This window comes from Jaculus jaculus, chromosome 6 (genome assembly GCF_020740685.1).
Source record: "Jaculus jaculus isolate mJacJac1 chromosome 6, mJacJac1.mat.Y.cur, whole genome shotgun sequence".
Lineage (NCBI taxonomy): Eukaryota > Metazoa > Chordata > Mammalia > Rodentia > Dipodidae > Jaculus > Jaculus jaculus.
Window position 1 is genome coordinate 63,233,048 of NC_059107.1, and position 20,291 is coordinate 63,253,338.

Consider the following 20,291-nt stretch of genomic DNA (forward strand, 5'->3'; position numbering starts at 1 on the left):
CTCAGACAGTCATCATGTCTAGTGCCAGAAGGTGCTAAATGAGCGACTGGGGGAAAATGACCAATATCTGTCCAAGCAACTCATGGTCTAACCTACTTAGCATAGAATAACCTGATGTGATGCCCACACAAGTGCAATAGTGGCACACAGCCATGGTGGGGAACCAACTGCTCTTGATTTGGCTAACTGATCCCCTCAGTGGTACGGGATCCATAGCTGGAGCTGGAAAATAAGTCAGGACCATATCCAAACAGAAGCCCACTGTCCATTATAGAGCTACCATCAATTATGGGCTACAAGAGGGCCTATAACTTCTAAATTCTGTATAAAAAAAGTAAGGGTTATCTCATTTGTCCTGGTGCTAACTTACTCTCTGTTGGAGAATCTGCTTCACTTTTTCAGATAGATGTAGATCCTAAGGAAAGAGCCACCCCATCATACATAAAAAGGGCCCCAGCTGAAGCTAAGAAAAAGTGGCAAAACTAGCAAGGGTGCTGTTTTCCTGGTGAACCAGATACAAGCACAAGGGTAAAGAAGATCAACACAGAGAAAAATCAATGCCTACCCAATCAGAGAGCCAGAGACCCAGAGGCCCCCAACACCTTTTTTACTGAAGCAGACCAAAAATGAACCCAACATGGCTCAGGGAAATTTTGCAGAAGAGGGGGCAGAAAGAATGTCAGAGCCACATGTTGGGTCATGATATTCATAGACATTTATCTTACCCATAACTGTGGGCTAACTCCACAATGCACGACCCATATACCTTAATAAGGAGGGGCCAAGAGGAGGGGGTAGGTCACAGATGAGCCTAATAATAGCACCAAACTGAGTGTATTTGCTGAATACAAAACTAATTTAAAAAAATTGAAAAAAGGAGAATGAAAAATCTGACCAAAAGAAAGAGAGAAGAGACACAAATTAATAAAATTAGAGATGAAAAAGGAACCATCACAACAGATACCAGAGAAATTCAAAAAATCACAGGGACATACAATAAAAACATGTACTCCATTAAGCATGAAAATCTGAACGAAATGGATGATTACCTTGATTTATATGACATACCTAAATTAAATCACAATGAAATTAATCACTAAAATAGACCTATAACAAGTATGGAGATCCAAACAGTTATTAAAAATCTCCCAACTAAAAAATGTCCATTCCCAGATGGATTCACTGGGAATTTTACCACGCCTTCAGGGAAGAGCTAACACCATTGCTTCTTAAGCTTTTCCATAAAATAGAAAAAGAAGAAATTCTACTGAAGTCCGTCTACAAATCCAGCATCACCTTGATAAAACCAGGCAAAGATAGAACAAATAAAGAAAATTACAACTCAATCTCCTTCATGAACATAGATGCAAAAATTGTCAAAAAAAAACTTTGGCAAACAGAATACAAGAATATATCAGAAAGATCATTCACCCTGACCAAGTAGGCTTTATCCCAGAGATGAAGGGATGGTTCAACATATGCAAATCAATAAATGTAATGCATTATATAAATGGACTGAAGGACAAAAATACACATGATCATCTTATTAGATGCAGAGAAAGCATTTGAAAAAAATCCAACATCCCTTCATGATAAAAGTCCTATAGAGACTGGAAATAGAAAGAATGTATCTCAATATAACAAAGGCTATTTATGACAAGCCTACAGCCTAATTACTAAATGGGGGAAAACTGGAAGCTTTTCTACTAAAATCAGGAACAAGACAAGCATGCCCACTGTCCTCACTTTTATTGAATATAGTACTGGAAGTCTTAGCCATAGCAATAAGGCAAGAGACACACCTATAAGGGATACAAATTGGAAAGGAAGAGATCAATTTATCATTATTTGCAGATGGCATGATTCTATACATAAAGGACCCTAAAGATTCTACCAGCAAACTGTTAGAGCTGATAAACACCTATAGCATTGTAGCAGGATACAAAATAAATACACAGAAATCAGTAGCCTTCCTATATGCTAATAACAAACACACTGAGGATGAAATCAGAGAATCACTCTCATTCACAATTGCATCAATAAAAATAAAGTTCCTTGGAATAAACCTAACCAAGGAAGTGAAGGATCTCTACAATGAAAACTTTAAAACACTCAAGTGAGAAATTGCAGAAGACACTAGGAAATTCAATAAAAATAAAGTTCCTTGGAATAAACCTAACCAAGGAAGTGAAGGATCTCTACAATGAAAACTTTAAAACACTCAAGTGAGAAATTGCAGAAGACACTAGGAAATGGAAAAACATCCCTTATTCCTGGATCAAAAGAATCAATATTGTGAAAATAGCAGTCTTACCAAAACAATCTACACAGTTAATGCAATCCCCATCAAAATGCAATGGCATTCTTCACAGAAATCAAAAAAACAATGCAAAACTTCATCTGGAATCACAAAAGCTCTAGAATATTTAAAACAATACTGAGCAATAAGGCTGTTGTATCACCATACCTGATTTTAACCTATACTACAGAGCCATAGTAACAAAAGCAGCATGGTACCGGCACAAAAGCAAACATGTAAATCAATGGAACAGAATAGAGGCCCCGGGTGTAAGTTGGGTTCTATAGCCACCTCATATTTGATTAAAATGCCAAAAATACTCAGTGGAGAAAAGATAGCCTTGTCAGCAAATGGTGCTTGGAAAACTGGAGATATATATATATCTGCAGAAGGATGAAAATAGATTCTTCTATCTCTCAATGGACAAGAATTAAGTCCAAATGGATTAAAGACCTTAACATCAGACCTGAAACTCTGAAACTGCTAAAGGAAAAAGTGTGGGATACCCTTCACATGTTGATCTTGGCAAAGACTTCCTGAACATAACCCCAATTGCTCAGACAATAAAATCACAGATTAACCACTGGGACATCATGAAATTACAAAGATTTTGTATGGAAAAGGACAGTGTAAATAAAGCAAAGAAGTGACCTACAGAATGGGAAAAGATCTTTGCCAGCTATACATATGATAGAAGATTAATATCTAGGATATACAAAGAACTCAAAAAGTTAAATAATAAGAAGAAAATGGGCTATGGAACCAAATAGAGAGTTCTCAAAAGAAGAAATTCAGATGGCATATAAGCATCTACAAAAATGTTCTACATGCCTAGTCATCAGTGGAATGCAGATTAAAACTACATTGAGATTCCATCTCACTCCTGTCAGATTAGCTACCATCATGAAAACAAATGACGAAGATGTGGCAAGAAGGACCCTTCTACATTGTTGGTGGGAATTCAATGTGGTCCAGCCACTGTGGAAATCAGTGTGGAGGTTCCTAAGACAGCTAAAAATAAATCTACCATATGACCCAGCAATAGCACTCCTAGGCATATATCCTAAGGACTCATCTCTTTACTTTAGAGATACTTGCTCAACCATGTTTATTGCCACTCAATTCACAATAGCTGGGAAATGGAACCAGCCTAGATGTCCCTCAACTGGTGAGTGGATAATGCAGATATGGCACATTTATACAATGGAGTTCTACTCGGCTGTAAAGAAACATGAAATTATGAAATTTGCAGGAATATGGATGGATCTGGAAAGGATTATACCAAGTGAGGTAACTCAGAAAGCCCTCTCTCATATGTGGATCCTAGCTACAGATGATTGGAGTTCTGTGTGAGTAGGCAGAAAATTCAGTAGCAAAGGCCAGTAAGCTAGAAAAGAGATATAAAGGGAAGAGAAAGGAAGGAATGGGGTCATTTAATAGGATGGTATTGTATATATGTAAGTAGAAGAATAGATGAATGGGGGTGAAAAGACCCAAATGAGGTCAGGGGAAGAGATTGTGTAAAGGAAACAAAGAGGGAAGGCTAATCAAAATCTAAGAGGATTTAAATAAACCATATGGAAACCTACTTTTTTGGACAGTGGAACACTCAGGAGCCATAGATTGTTGCTAGAAAATTTTCAGTGCCAGGGATGGGATACTTTCCAGTGAGTTGGTGGCCAGGGAGGTCCCTGATGCCCATAAAACATTATAGGCCATTGCCAAGGCCCTTGGTTTCCCACCAGAAATAGATGGGAAGATCCTATTGCTGAAGACTCCACATACTTGGGCTGCAAGGCCACTGAGAAATCCTGCTAGAACTGAGCTGATAACCTCCTCCATGTAGATTAGCTGACAGAAATCTGGAAAAAGCCATTCTGCATGCAGTTCAATGGGAGAGAGAGAAATCACTACTTCAGATACTCAACAGTGGAGACTGCAAGCCTTATAATTGGCCAGCCTGGCCAAATGAACCAACGGGTACAATAGTGGCATGTCTGTCATGATGGAAACCAACTGCCTTCTAATTGGACTGGAGGCCTGCTCCATGGGAGGGAATATATCCCTGATACTGAAAAGGGGTAGTCATGAGCCCTAGGGTGTAATGTCTGCTGCTGTTTGGCTAAATGTATATACTGTGCTTATCAAACTGCCCAGTAAGCACTTCTCTTAATGTTCATACTCTGGTATTAATGCTACTCTCACTTTTGGTAGAGAATCTTCTCTTTTCAGATGGCAGTGACCTTGGGATGACTCAGAAGGCATCATGGTGCTGGACAGAATTGACAGGAGTGCTCAGCACTGCAATATCTCCATCACACCTTCCAAGGCTCAGCGTCTATTACAGAAGAGGTGGCGGAAGAAATGGAAGATCTAAAGGAAGGTTAGGACTCCTTATAGTGTGCTTCCCCCAGACACAAAATGGCCTGGACATCCATGACCTCACAGTGTCTGACACTACCTACACAACGTTTATTTTTTAACATTGAATTAAAGGGGCATATATATTTTACACCAAAATAGTTGACAATGATCCAAGTTTTAAGGATACTGCCTATTTTGCAAGAATATGACTAAAATGTTAAATGCTTAATTAGGAAGGAAAAGTTTACTCTGAAACATAATTTTAAACAAGTAATTAAAAGAAGGCATCTTAGTAGCTGAGAGGATAGTCACAGTAAACCAATACTAAAGGAAAGCACATCAAGAAAATACATGTTGAATAACATACCTGAAAAGATGTCTTCAAAACTGTTTAATGAGGGCTGGAGAGATGGCTTAGTGGTTAAGAACTTTCCTGTGAAGCCTAAGGACCCTGGTTCGAGGCTCAATTCCTCAGGACCCACGTTACCCAGATGCACAAAAGGGCGCACGTGTCTGGAGTTCGTTTGCAGTGGCTGGAAGCCCTGGCGCGCCCATTCTCTCTCTCTCCTCCTCCTCCTCCTCCTCCTCCTGTCACTCTCAAATAAATAAATAAATAAATAAATAAATAAATAAATAAATAAATAAATAATTAAAAAAAAACTGTTTAATGAATACTTAAATTAAGCATTGTAGATATAAATTGATGAATAATAGTGTTTTCCCAATCTTTGAGTGAGAAGATAAACTCTGGTCCTTTAATTAGCATGAATGTAAATTAGATTTGTTGCATAGTGAAATTTAACCACATACTGTAAATATTCAGATTTATGTTATTTTAAAAGATTTTATTATTTACTTATTATTTTATTATTTTGTTTGTTTTTCAAGATAGGGTCTCACTGGTCCAGGCTGACCTGGAATTAACTAGGTAGTCTCAGGGTGGCCTCAAACTGACGGTGATCCTCTTACCTCTGCCTGTTGAGTGCTGGGATTAAAGGCATGTGTCTCCATGCCCAGATTATTTTTTATTTATTTATTAGAGACACACAGAGTGAGAATGGGCATGCCAGGGTCTCCATATACTGCAAATAAACTTCAGACACATGCGCCACCTTGTGCATCTGGCTTACATGGTACCTGGAGAATCAAACCGGGATTCTTAGGCTTCACAAGCATGTGCCTTAATTGCTAAGTGATCTCTCCAGACCTCACATTTATGTTTAACCCTGTTATACTTTCTATCAGAGTGCATAACTTGTACATATCTAAAAAGACTAACAGTGAAACTTTTTGAAGTTATTTTTTTTTACAGTAACATTGTAGAGGACTTGCATCTTAATATGAAGTTTTTACTCGAGAACTCAAGATACTGTTTCACATACTGTTGCTTTCTGTCATTCAGAATGTACTGTGTACCTCTGATCTCATAATCATGTGGTGATTCTAACCTTTTCTTAGAAAATGCACTTGTTTTGAATTGTATTCCCAGAGTTTACATTCCTGAATAATAAACATGACTTTTGGATATCTTATGTGTTTCCTAAGATTTTAAAAAATTTATATTTATTATATACGGGCATATTTTGTATGTAAACAACTCATGTTGGTACCAGCCTTTCCATCCTACCTGCTCCTTTTCCGAAGAGACCTTCCTCATTGAGGATGCAGGTCAACCCCATGGGGATTGTGTATCATGCATTATGGGGTTGAGAGGCAATGTCTCTGTGCAAGATGTCCCCACTTGTGGCTATAGCAATCTTTCAGCCTCCTCTTCTGCCTGAGCCATGTTGGGTGAATTTTAAGTCTACTTAGTGATGGGCTCTTAGGAGCATCTGGATCTCTGGTTTGGTAGGTGCTGAATGTCCTCAGTGTCTATCTCCTTCACGCTTGGCCTGAAATCAGGTTCACTAAGAAAGCAACATTCTTGATCATTTCCCCAATTCCTCTGTGGTTTCAGGTGGGGCTGGGGTGGAGTACGCTGAATTGTTTATCTCCTCAGCTCCAGCTCCTGTCTGAAAAAGAGAAGCAGATTCTCCAATGAAGAGTGAAGTCAGCACCAGTTAAATGGGATAACCATTAATTTAGAGAAAATTTAAAGGGTGTAGACCCTCTTCTAGCCCAAGATTAGTGGGAGCTTGATAATGGAAAGAAGAAAGAAAGACACGTATCACCAACATAAGCAGGGAGGCAGCCTCCACTACATATTTAAGATCAGAGGTTATATCAGCAACTATATGCCAGCAATTTATTTCTGCGTGTGTGTGTGTGAAATCCATGTGTTTTTGCCATGTGTTACCCTGTGTACTTACCTGTGCTGGCCAGATTGGAATAGTGGGAGTCCCTCTCCATTGTTCTTCTGCCAAGCCAGAGTCTCACTGAATCCGGAGCTTGCTGTTTTTTCAGAAAGCTCCTGTGATTCAGATTTCTGCTCCCCACAAGGCTGGGGTAACAGATGTCCATGCTCAGCTGTTTATGTGGATCCTGGAGACTGAACTTGAGTGGTCTCTCAGGCCTCTTCAGGCCTTTATACTTTCATAGAAGTGCTCTTAACCATTAAGCCAGCTCTTCAGTCCCTATGCCAACAATTTTGAAAATTTAGGCAAAGTAGGAAAAAATCCTAGAAAGTTGCAACTGTAGGACCTGCCTGTAAAAAGAAGTAAAGCAGTGACTCAAATCTTCCCACAAAGAGCAGCAGTTACAGACAGTTTAGCTAGTATGTTTATCACACTTTCCAAGGACTCATCATTCCATCTTACACAACAGCAGCAACTTAAGAAAGATATATTAAGGAATGAATGGAGGTAGGGAGGAAGGGAGGTTGGCAAGAAGGCTATCTATATGGGAAAAAGATGAAATTGGAATCCATTTATCACATACAGAAATAAACTCATGATAGATTAAATCAGTATCCCAACTTTAAAAACTAAAAATATTTCTTATGAAGACTCAAGATATTTTAGTTATAAGGAAAAAGATAAATAGAAAAATAAAAGCACAAACATAAGGAACCTGGAAAAGACAAACCATATTCAAATACTACTTAATACAAGAGATCAAAGGAAAAACTGGAAGAAATACAAAACAAGAAAAATGGCAACATAAGCACATACTTACAATAATAACTCAGTATGAATGGCCTCTATGCCCCAACCAAAAGACACAGGTTTGTAGACTGGGTTAAAAAGCAGAATCTTTCAACTTATTGTCTCCAAAAATTCACCTTTCCACCAAAGATGGACAATATCTTAGGGTGAAAGGTTGGAAAATGGCGTTTCAAGCAAATAGGCCTTGAAAACAAGCAGATGTCACTATCTTAATATCTGCGAGTAAACTTCAGACTAACATTAGTTAATAAAGTTAAGTAATTTTATTTTATATTGATCAGAGGAACACTCCAACTAGAGGACATTACAATCTTAAACATATATGCACCTAACATGAGGGCTCCCAATTTCATCAAACACTATTAAAACTAAGGTCACAGACAACACAGTTGTACTGGGTGATTTCAACATCCACTTTCATCATTTGACAGGTCATCCCTGTAGAAAAAAAAAAAAAAAAAAAGAGATGGATCTGAATTAAATTAGGTCATAGAACAAATGGACCTAGCAGATATCTACAAAACATTTCATCCAAATGCTGCAGAATGCACATTCTTTTCAACAGCACATGGAACATTTTCTAAAATAGACCATATATTAGGACACAAAGCAAATATTAACAATTACAGGAAAATTGAAATAATTCTTTGCACTCTATCTGATCACAGTGGGATTAAAGTACAAATCAGTAGCAAGAAAAACTATAGAGCATACACAAGATCATGGAAGGTAAACAATACATTACTAAATGATAAATGGGTCAATGAAGAAACCAAGAAGGAAATCAAAAAATTCATAGAGTCAAGTATAATGAAAACACAATACACCGAAACCTTTGGGCCACAATGAAGGCAGTTCTAAGAGGGAAAATTATAGATTTAAGAGCCTATGTTAAGAAATTAGAGGACTGGAGAGATGGCTTAGCGGTTAAACACTTGCCTGTGAAGCTTAAGGACCCTGGTTCAAGGCTCAATTCCCCAGGACCCACATTAGCCAGATGCACAAGGGGATGCATGCATCTGGAGCTTTGAAATGTCTGGAGGCCCTGGTGTGCCCATTCTCCCTCTCTCTCTCTGTCACTTTTAAATAAAGAAATAAAAATTTAAAAAGAAATTAGAAATCTTGCAAGTAAACAACTTAATTCTTCACTTTAAGGCCTTGGAAAAACAAAGACAAAACAAAAATCAGTATATGGGAAGAAATAATAAAGATTAGGGCAGAAATTAATGAAATGGAAACTAAAAAACAATCCAAAGGATCAAGGATACAGAGAGTTGATTCATTGAAAGGATAAACAAGATTGATAAACCCTTAGCAAATCTGACCAAAATAAAGAGAGAAGAGACATAAATTAATAAAATTAGAGATGAAAGAGGCATCATTACAACCAGATACCAAAGAAACTTAAAAAAAAATCATAGGGACATAGTATAAGAACATATACTCCATTAGGTTTGAAAATCTGAAAGAAATGGATTTCTTTGATTTTTACCTGATGTATATGACCTAGCAAAATTAAATCAAGATGAGATTAACCACTTAAGTAGACCTGCAATAAATAAGGATATCCAAGCAGCTATCAAAAATCTCCCAACTAAAAAAAGTACAGGTCCAGATGGATTCAATGGTGAATTTTACCAGACCTTCAGGGAAGAACTAACACCAATGCTTCTCAAACTTTTCCATAAAATAGAAAAGGAAGGAATCCTACCAAACTCCTTCTACAAAGCCAGCATCACCCAAATATTGAAACCAGACAAAAATAGAATAACAAAAGAAAATTACAGACATTTCCCTCATGAGCATAGATGCAAAAATTCTCAACCAAATATTGGCAAACAGAAAACAAGAATATAGCAGAAAGTTCATTCCCTCTGACCAAGTAGGCTTTATCCCAGAAATGCAAGGATAGATTGACATACTCAAACTGATAAATGTAATACATTTTGTAAGTGTACTGTAGGACAAAAATCACATGACCATCACATTACAGGCACAAAAAGCATTTCACAAAATCGAACATGCCTTCATTGATAAAAGCCCTACAGTAACTAGAAGGAACATATCTTAACATAATGAATGCTATTTATGACAAATCTACAGCCAACATAATACTAAATGGAGAAAAACTTAAAGCTTTTCCACTAAAATCAGAAATAAGACTAGGGTGTCCACTGTCCCCACTTTTATTTAATATAGTTTTGGAAGTCTTAGCCATAGCAATAAGTCAAGAGACCCTCATAAAAGGGATACAAATTGGAAAGGAATAGATCAAATTATCATCATTTGCAGATGATATGATTCAATATGTAAATGACCCTAAAGACTCTATCAGAAAACTGTTAGAGCTGATAAACACTCAAAATTGTGTAAAAAAAAAAAACAATTGAGTACCTTGGAATAAACCTAGCCAAGGCAGTGAAGGAGCTCTACAATAAAAACTTAAACTCTCAAGACAGAAATTGCAGAAGACACTAGGAAATGGATAGATATCCCTTGTTCTTGGATTGGAAGAATCAATATTGTGAAAATGGCAATATTACCAAAAGCAATCTACATATTTAGTGCAATCCCCATTAAAATTCCAATGGCATTCTTCACAAAAATAGAAAAAAATCATTTGGAAGGACAAAAAAAACTTCAAATATCTAAAACAATTTTGAGCAACAAACATAAGGCTGGTGATATCACCATACCTGACTTTAATACATATTACAGAGACTTAGTAACAAAAAAGCATAAAAACAGACATGTAGATCAGTGGACAAGAATAGAGGACCCAGATATAAATTCAGGCTGCTACAGCCATTTGATCTTCAACAAAAATGTCAAAAATATACACAGGAGAAAAGATAGCCTCTTTAATGTGCGGTGCTGGAAAAACTGGATATCTATATGTAGAAGGATTAAAATAGATCCTTATCTCTCTCCATGTACAAGAATCAAGTCTAAATGAACCAAAGACCTTAATATCAGACCTAAAACTCTGAAACTGCTAGAGGAAAAAGTAGGGGAAAGTCTTCAGCATATTAATATGGCAAAGACTTTCTGAATATTACCCCAGTTGCTCTGGAAATAAAACCACAGATCAGCTGCCAGGATCTCATGAAATCACAAAGCTTTTGTACTGCAAAGAACACTGTAAATAGAGCAGAGAGGCAACCTAAAGAATGGGAGAAAATCTTTTCCAGTTTATACATCTGACAGAGAATTAATATCCAGGATATACAAAGAACTAAAAAAATAAGAAATCCAACAACCCAATTAAAAATGGGCTATGAAACTAAATAGAGAGTTCTTAAAAGAAGAAATACAGATGGCATGTAGACATCTAAAAAATGTTCTACATCCTTAGCCATCAAGGATGGCTCTCTTGTCAGAACGGCTACTATCATGAAACAAATGACAATAAGTGCCAGTGAGGATACAGAAGAAGAGGAACCCTTCTACATTGTTTTGGGAATGCAATCTGGAATATCCACTGTAGAAATCATTGTGGGGGTTCCTGAGACAGCAAATAATAGATTTACCATATGATCCAGCCATGCCACTCCTAGGTATATATCCTAAGGACTCATCTCACTACCTTAGAGATAGTTGCTCAACCATCTTTATTCCTGCTCTATTCACATCAGCTGGGAAATGGAACTAGCCTAGATGTCCCTCAACTGATGACTAGATAATTATGTGGCACATTTATACAATGGAATTCTCCTCAGTGGTAAAGAAAAATGAAATTATGAAATTTGCAGGAAAATGGATGGATTTGTAAAAGATTATACTTAGTGAGGTAACCCAGGCCCAGAAAACCAAAAATTACATATTCTCTCTCTTATGTAGATCCTAGCTACAAATGATTGGAATCTCATATGAGTTGGAATAAAACTCAGTAGCAGATACCAATAAGCTAGAAAGGGGATATAAAGAGAATAGAAAGGGAGGGAGGGGTACTTACTAGGATGGTATTGCATATATATTAGTAGAAGAGCAGATTAATTGGAATGGAAAGGCCTAAGTGAGGTCAGGGGAAGAGGTGAGTAAAGGAAAGGTGGAGGGGGGCTAATTAAAATCTAAGAGGGTATGAATAAGTCATATGGAAACCCACAGTTTTGGACAATGGAACACCCAGAAGCCATAGATTGTTACTAGAAAATTCTCAGGGCTAGGAATGGTATACCTTCCAGTGAGTTGTTGGCCATGAGATCTCTGACCCCCCCCCAATAAACATTGCAGGCCATTGCCAAGGCCCTTGGTTTCCCACCAGGAATAGATGGTAAGACCCTACAGCAAAGACTCCACATTTTTGGGCTACAACGTCACTGAGTAATCCTTCTGGAGCTGACCTGAAAACATCCTCTATGTAGAACAGCTGACAAAAAGCTGGAAAAAAGTTACACTGCATGCAGTTCCATTGGGGACAGAGAAATCAACAATGGAGATACTGAACAGTGGATACTGCAAGCCAAGCCAAATGAACCAACAGGTGCAATAATGGCATGTCTGTTGTGGAGGAAACCAACCTCTTTCTAATTGGAATGGAGGTTCACTCCATGGGAGGGAATGCATCCCTGATACTGAAAACCTACAACAGAGGTAGTCATGAGCCCTAGGGCTGTCACATCTGCTGGTGTCTGGCTAAATGGCTCACCAAAGTGCCTGGTAAGCACTTCTGTTAATGTTGATAACCATATATTAATGCTACTCTTACTTTTTTTTAGCGAAGCTTCTCTTTTCAGATGGCAGTGACCTTGGGATGACTCAGAAGGCACCATAGTGCTAAGAAGAAGTGACAGAGGAGTGCTCTGCATTGAAACATCTCTATCACACTTTCCAATTCTCAGGGTCCATTGTGGAAGAGCTGTCAGAGGGCTGGAGAGATGGTTTAGCGGTTAAGCGCTTGCCTGTGAAGCCTAAGGACCCCGGTTCAAGGCTCGGTTCCCCAGGTCCCACTTTAGCCAGATGCACAAGGGGGCGCACGCGTCTGGAGTTCGTTTGCAGAGGCTGGAAGCCCCAGCGCGCCCATTCTCTCTCTCCCTCTATCTGTCTTTCTCTCTGTGTCTGTCGCTCTCAAAGAAACAAATAAAAAATTAAAAAAAAAAAAAAAGAGCTGTCAGAAAGAATGAAAGAGCCAAAAGAAGGATAGGACTCCTTACAGTGTGCTCCTCCAAACACAAAGTGGCATGGATATCCATTGCAGTGCCTGACACTACCTACTCAAGAGCATCATAACAGGAGGAAAAAATGATAACATCAAAATAGAACAGAGACTGATTGAGAGAGGGAAGGGGTATGATGGAGAGTTGAGTTGCATAGGGGAAAGTGGGGAAAGTGAGGGAATTACCATGGGTTATTGTGTATAATTATGGAAGTTGTCAATAAAAACATTTTAAAAATAAATGCAAAATGAAATAGGAAGACAAAGTAAAAACCAAGAGAAGATATTGGAAATATGTGAGGATGACAGTTGCAATCATATTGAGAATAGATAAGAAATTCCTGCAGAAAATTAAGAAGAACACAAAGAATCCAATAGAAATTTGTCAAAGATATGAGCAGATACTTCATGGCAGAAACACACAACACTCATAAGGGGAGGAAGAGATGTTCAACACTACTTAATGCATATTAAGACTGAGTAATCTTCAGGGAAGGAACAAAAGCCCACGTCTGCCTTTGTAGCCACCCCAAGCCCTGCAAGCAACTTCATGCCCTATGCCACTAATGGTGTCAATGCAATGGCTTACTTTGATATTCTAAAACAATTTTCATGTACTCAGTATTTGCTTTTTCATTTACAAATGCACAAATTGAAATGACCACAACGTAATATCATTTAATTCACATCTGTAGTAATAACTTTTATATCACTGTGGCCAAAATACCTGACAGAAACAACTTAAGGGGGAGAAGTTTTATTTTTGCTCATAGTTTCAGAGGGATTTCAGTCCATTGTGGAAGGAAAGGCATGGCGGAAACAGCTCAGTTCCTGGTGGTGGGAGAATGTGGTGGCAACTGTTCCCATTGTGGCAGACTAGAAAATTAAGAGAGCAAGCCTGAACCAGGGTAGCGTATAACCTTCAAAAGCCTACTCTAGTGACTTACTCCTGCCAGACAGCCTTCACCTGCTAAAGGCACTACAGCCTTCAAAATAGCTCTGTGTGGTGGTTTGATTCAGGTGTCCCCCATAAACTTAGGTGTGCTGAATGCTAGATTCCTAGCTGATGGATATTTGGGAATTAATGCCTCCTGGAGGGAGTGTATTGTTGGGGGCAGGCTTATGGGCTTTATAGCCAGTTTCCCCTGGCCAGTGTTTGGCATACCCTCCTGTTGCTATGTCCACCTTATGTTGGCCAGAGGGTGATGTCCACCCTCTGCTCATGCCATCGTTTTCTCCTGCCATTGTGGAGCTTCCCCTCGAGCCTGTAAGCCAAAATAAATCTCTTTTTCCCAGAAGCTGCTCTTAGTTGGGTGATTTCTAACAGCAGTGCGAACCGGACTGCAACACTCTGTCAGCTGCAGACTGAGGCATTAAAAATATGGGCCTGTGGGTGATTATTCAGATTCAAATGATAACATACTGTAATTGGCAAAGATGAAGAGAATCTGACAATATCCCTGGCTCATGGCTAGTTCATAATGCAAATGTGCTTAGTCCAAATTTAAGAGTCCCATAGTCTGTTTTAATACTGCTCAAAAGTGTAAAGTTCAAAATCCCTATTGAGCATCAAGGCCGTATCTTAGCTTAAGCCCCTATTACATATTCCAGTATACAATGGTACATAGCAAACACTCCATTCTAAAAGGGAGGAATATGAAGATAGCAAGGAAAGAAAGTATCACAGCAAGACCAAAAACCAGGAAAGGCAGCATTAAATGCTGTATTTCCATGTCTAGTACCCTTACCACATATATATGAGTGTGAGTTCTAACCTGGCCCTGCTATTTGAAGCATATGTGGCCTCTCTCCTGGGTTGATTTTGTGGTAGAACAATGGAAAATTGCAAAGTTGCTAGGAAAGGAGGCCTGAGGCTGCTAAGGCAACCCCCTTCCTGCCCAAGGACATGAGCCCAGCTAGTCCTCCTTGCTAAAGATAAGAACTACACATACTCAGCTTTGGAATTTCTCCCTTTTAGCCCTCTGCCCATCTCCTTGGGTGAATTGCAGCTGCTAACTGCCATGTATCTGCTTCTGGAATGCTCACTTGCCTGCTTGCTTGCCTCTGCTTATCAATTAAACTATAAATTGGAAGGACATGAGATTATGGGAGCCCAAGTCTTTCAGGAAATATCCTAAATCCAGTCCGCATGAATAAATCTCCTCTTTTCACCCTATTGGGTGTTGGGTTGATTTCTGGAGGTGCATTTCCCCAGAATTTGAAGGCTCAATGTATTGGAACAGGAGAAAAATCACCTTAGGCTGGCCACCAAGATGCTTTCCCTAAGGTATCAATACTTGCTATCCAGGAGGGAACTATAAGCCAGTATTCCTAGCCCCTGACTTGGATATGTTCCCAGGAGATGAAGTCTGTAAGTACCTATAAACCAAGGGAGGAAAAATAGAATGATTTGCCTTGGCAGGAACTGCAGCCACCAGTACATCACAAGTACAGCATAGTCAACTCTTTAGCCACATTCAAGAGAACCTGACCATTGTCCAACAGAGCACAGTCACCCTTCAGAACCAAATGAACTTGATGACAGTGGTGGTCCTGAAGAAACAGAGAGGACTAGGCTTGTTTACTGCATAAAAATGGGGAATACGTGTGTTCCTGGGTGAAGAATGTAAGAGAAAATGTTAGGCAATTGTTAGAAAATATTAAGGCTTTGAGCAAAAAGGAAGGTACACAATGGGAAGCTGTTTGTATGATGTGGGAACCTTGGTTCATGCCTCTAGTGGGGCTCCTAGTCACGATCGTATTGGGTCTGCTGTTTGGGCCGTCCTTCTCAACCTTCTATCTAGGTTTGTCAAGATTCACCTGCCAAGACTACCTATGAGTTCTTGCAAGATAAGGTAAAAGACATAAAGTATTATGGAGGTGAAGAGGAGGGAATGTGGTGGAACAATTAAAATTTGTAAAGTTGCTAGAAAAGACCTGAGGCTGCTATGGCAACCCCCTTCCTGCCCAAAGACATACGCCCAGCTAGTCCTGCTTGCTAAGGATAAGAACTACACATACTGTTTTGTAATTTCTCCCTGTACACCTCTCCTCATCTCCTTGTGTGAACTGCTGCCATTAACTGGCACATATCTGCATCTGGAATGCCCACTTGCCTGCTTGAGTGTCTCTACTTATCAATAAAATTGGAAGGGCATGCAGTGCTGCTGACTGGAGTCTTTCAGGAGATATCCTGGCTCCAGAATACATGTTAATAAATCTCCTCTTTTCCACCCAATTTGGTGTCAAGGTCAATTTCTGTACAGACATTTCCCCAGCAGTTTCACTCAGTGTCTACAGCTTTCCTTGGAAGATGTGCTATGTCCTTGGCACATTCTGGGACATCCATTGCAATTTAGGTGTCACCCTCACAACTTCATGCGTAGTCTTCAGGGGGCTCCCTATAGAGAATCTGATACTGTTACACAGTGCCTAACCTCAAAGGCTTTTCTCTGGAACCATGGTGTAAGTCTCATGATTCCATAATTCTTATAGTTTGCATGACTGCAAACCAGTACAATGTGTATGATACCAAGTTCTGCTGCTAGTAAAAGAAGCAGCCAGGTCCCCATGGATGCAGTGGCCTCTGTGCCTACCCATCTAAACTTGAAAATGTCCTTTCTGCATTGCAGAAGAGGGAGCTGAAAGATTGGAACAGCCACAGAGTAGGTAGCAATATCCTAATGCATGATCTCCCACTATCCCACAGGGACTGACCTAGGTCTTCATGACTCCACAGTGAGGATACCATAACCCCACTGAGGAGGGCCTGTAGGGTAATAGAAGCTGGGACACATGGATAAAAGAATATAACTTATTATAATATCTATAAAATAAAAATAAATAAATTTTACAAAGGACTGTATTGGGCTGGAGAGATGGATCAGTGGTTAAGGTAGATTACCTTCCATGCCCAGTTTGATTCCCCAATACCCATGTAAGCCAGATGCACAAGGTAGCACTTGGGTTTGGAGTTAGTTTGCAGTGATTGGAGGCCCTGAGTGCCCATTCTCCCTATCTGCCTCTTCCTCTATCTCAAATAAATAAATAAGTGAATTAATTAAAAAAAAACTGCATGGTGCTAGCTTGGGCTAGATGTCAGACTTGGAGCTACAGGGTTTGATGTTTTCCCTGTTTGTTTTAGATCTTACATTGGTTCAATCTTTCCTTGTAATGCCATGTTTTGTAGTGTGAAGGTTTACTCTGCGAAAATATGTGTTTTGGGTTTTATAGCTCATAGTTAGGAGACCTCGGCCTATGGGGATGTTTAAACAATGCTGGATTTGATAAAAGCTATAGAGAATTTTAAGGTTGGACTGAATGTATTATATTTTACATCATGGATGGTCATCAGTTTATGGGGTCCAGAATTTGGTGGTTTGAACCAGGTGTACCTCATAAATTCATGTGTTCTGAATGCTTGCTCCCCAGCTGGTGGCAATTTGGGAGGTGGACCCTTGCTGGAGCCTCTGCTCTACTATCTTTCCCCTACAATCATGAAGCTTCTCCACAAGACTATAATCCAAAAATAAATTCTTCTTCCCATCAGCTGCTGTTGGTCAAGTGTTTTCCCTGTAACTACAACACCTTGATATCATGAAACATGGTAAGAGAAGAAAATGTATCAACTTAATAAAGAGTTGAGTCTGAATCACATTCACAGCATTGTGTATAAATGAGGGTTGCCTGGACTTCTGGGTAAGATAGCAGCTTAGGAGCCATGCCAAACCAGCCTAAGGAGGGATTTAGGCAACACCCCAGCAAAATACACTCTTCTTCTGAAAATTGAGGGAATATAGGTTATTTTTAGACACAGAGGAGAAGCTGTAGAGACCAAGATCCACCAGAAAGGAGGAAAACAGCCAGAATCCCACTGAGCCGATTGTGGCCTGTGATCCACAAGCCTGCCCAGCAAGGCGTGACAGGCAGCAGCAACAGCAGCAGCAGCAGCAGCAGCAGTGACCAAGCAACAGATTTTTCAGCTCCATCAGCCTTCCTGCTAAGTTAAGAGATCTGAAGGAAAGACAGCTGAGTTCAACTAAAGAGCTACTGAAAATGTGAGCAACTCCAGAAGTCTGAACTCTCCTGTCCTCCACCATCAGAACAGGGAACCTCCAGCATTCAGCACCTAGTGGCAGCACAGCCAGCAGAGCAGATGAGAGGTACAGCTGCACAGCACACCATGGAGAGATTGAGGTGGACACTCAGCATTGGTGAGATTGGAAGCCACCCCTAAAAGCAACTAGGAGTACTGGGAAAAAACAAAAACAAAAACAAAAAACAAAAAACAAAAAACAAAAAACAAAAAACAAAAAAATCAGGTACACAGTCCTTCAAAAGCTAATCTCTCTTTCCTTGTCAGGGCAGGTTATGGGTTATATATTCTTGTTTGACTTTCCCATTTCAAATAACCTGTATTTGGGGGGTTGAATATTGTTGTCTTTGATGCTTTCATATATATAGGGCCTTTGTGTCTTGCTTTTGTCATTATTGGAGGCAGGGTCTGACCCAGATCCAGGTTGACCTGGAACACAATTCAGAGAAGAAATCTCTACCTCCCAGATGACAAGATTAAGGGTGTAGAACAACACATACCCTTAGGGATTTTTGCTTTATATGACTATCTGTTTGTTTTAATGCCCATAATTGCATACTTTGTGCTGGTTTTTATTGATTGTGTATGTTACTCGGTTGAAGTTTAGAATTTTCCAGTAAATTATTCCACCCAGTCCACTAGAATACTTGCTTATCAAAGCAAACTCAACACCTAGAATTACTTTTGTGGCTTGATTGGGGGACAAGAGCTACACCTGGCACCTTAAGTTCATATCCTGAGGGTACATAGAGGTGAATTGCCACATCTGGGAACACTGCAGATAAATAGAAAACCCAAGCATCAAATCAATTCAGGATGTAAAAGTCATACAATATAATACAAGAAACTCAAAGATTCAAGACAATACAGTGCCACCAAAAACTATAAACTCATCAGAAGTGATCACCAATGAGACTGTTTTCAATGAAATGCCTGAAAAAGATTTCAAGAAGATGATGATATCTATGCTCAAAGAAATCAGAGAAGAAATGAAGTGAATCAAAGGAGAAAACAAAGAAATTAAAGAAGAAAACAAACTTCTGAAAGAGAACACAGGAAATCAGCTTAATGAAATAAAGAGGACATTACAAGACATGACTAAGGAAATAGAAATACTGAAGAAAAACCAGGCTGAAATCCTGGCTCTGAATAATACAGTAAAAAAAAAAACAACAAAAAAAAAACTCTGTGGAAAGTCTTTCCAGTAGAATGGATGAAGGAGAGAACAGAATATCTAAACTAGAAGACCAGGTGGCAGATCTAATACAGTCCAACAAAGAGAAAGGCAAGCTAATAACAAGGTATGAATGGGAATTTCAAGATATCTGGGACACTATGAAAAGATCAAACATAAGAATTCAGGGTAGCCGGGCGTGGTGGCGCACGCCTTTAATCCCAGCACTCGGGAGGCAGAGGTAGGGGGATCGCCATGAGTTCGAGGCCACCCTGAGACTACAGAGTTAATTCCAGGTCAGCCTGGACCAGCGTGAGACCCTACCTTGAAAAACCAAAAAAAAAAAAAAAAAAAAAAAAAAAAAAAAAAAAAAAAAAAAAGAATTCAGGGTATAACAGGAGAAGAATTTCAATCCAGAGGCTCAGTAGGTGTTTTCAACAAAATCATAGAAGAAAATTGTCCCCAAATTGAGAAAGAAATGCCAATGCAGATACAAGAAGCTTTTAGAACACCAAACAGAAAATGTGGAAAGAACCTCTCCTCGCCATCTTATAATTAAACTACTAAACACACAAACCAAAGAAAAGATATTGAAAGCAGGTAGAGAGAAGAAGCAAGTCACCTACAAAGGCAAGCCCATCAGAATAACTGCTGATTAGTCAACACAAACTTTAAAAGCCAGAAGGGCTTGGAATGATGTATTCCAAGTTCTGAAAGATAACAACTGTCAACCAAGATTACTTTAGCCTGCAAAGCTATCATTCCAAATTAAGGGAGAAATAAGGACATTCCAAAACAAAAACAGGCTAAAGGAATTTATGACAACTAAACCAGCTCTATAGAAAATACTTGAAGAGAAAGCAAAACACACGCAGGAGGAAATAGGAAAAAATAAACCACACTCAAATAACAATTAAAACAAATGAGTAAAGGGAAAACAGGCAACACTACAAAATAAGGAATAATGGAGAGAACAAATGCATACCTTTCAATAATAACTGTTAATATCAATGGCCTCAATGCATCATCCAAAAGACACAGGCTTGTAGACTGGTTAAAAAGGGCGAGTCCTGTCATTTGTTGCTTCCAGGAAACTCATT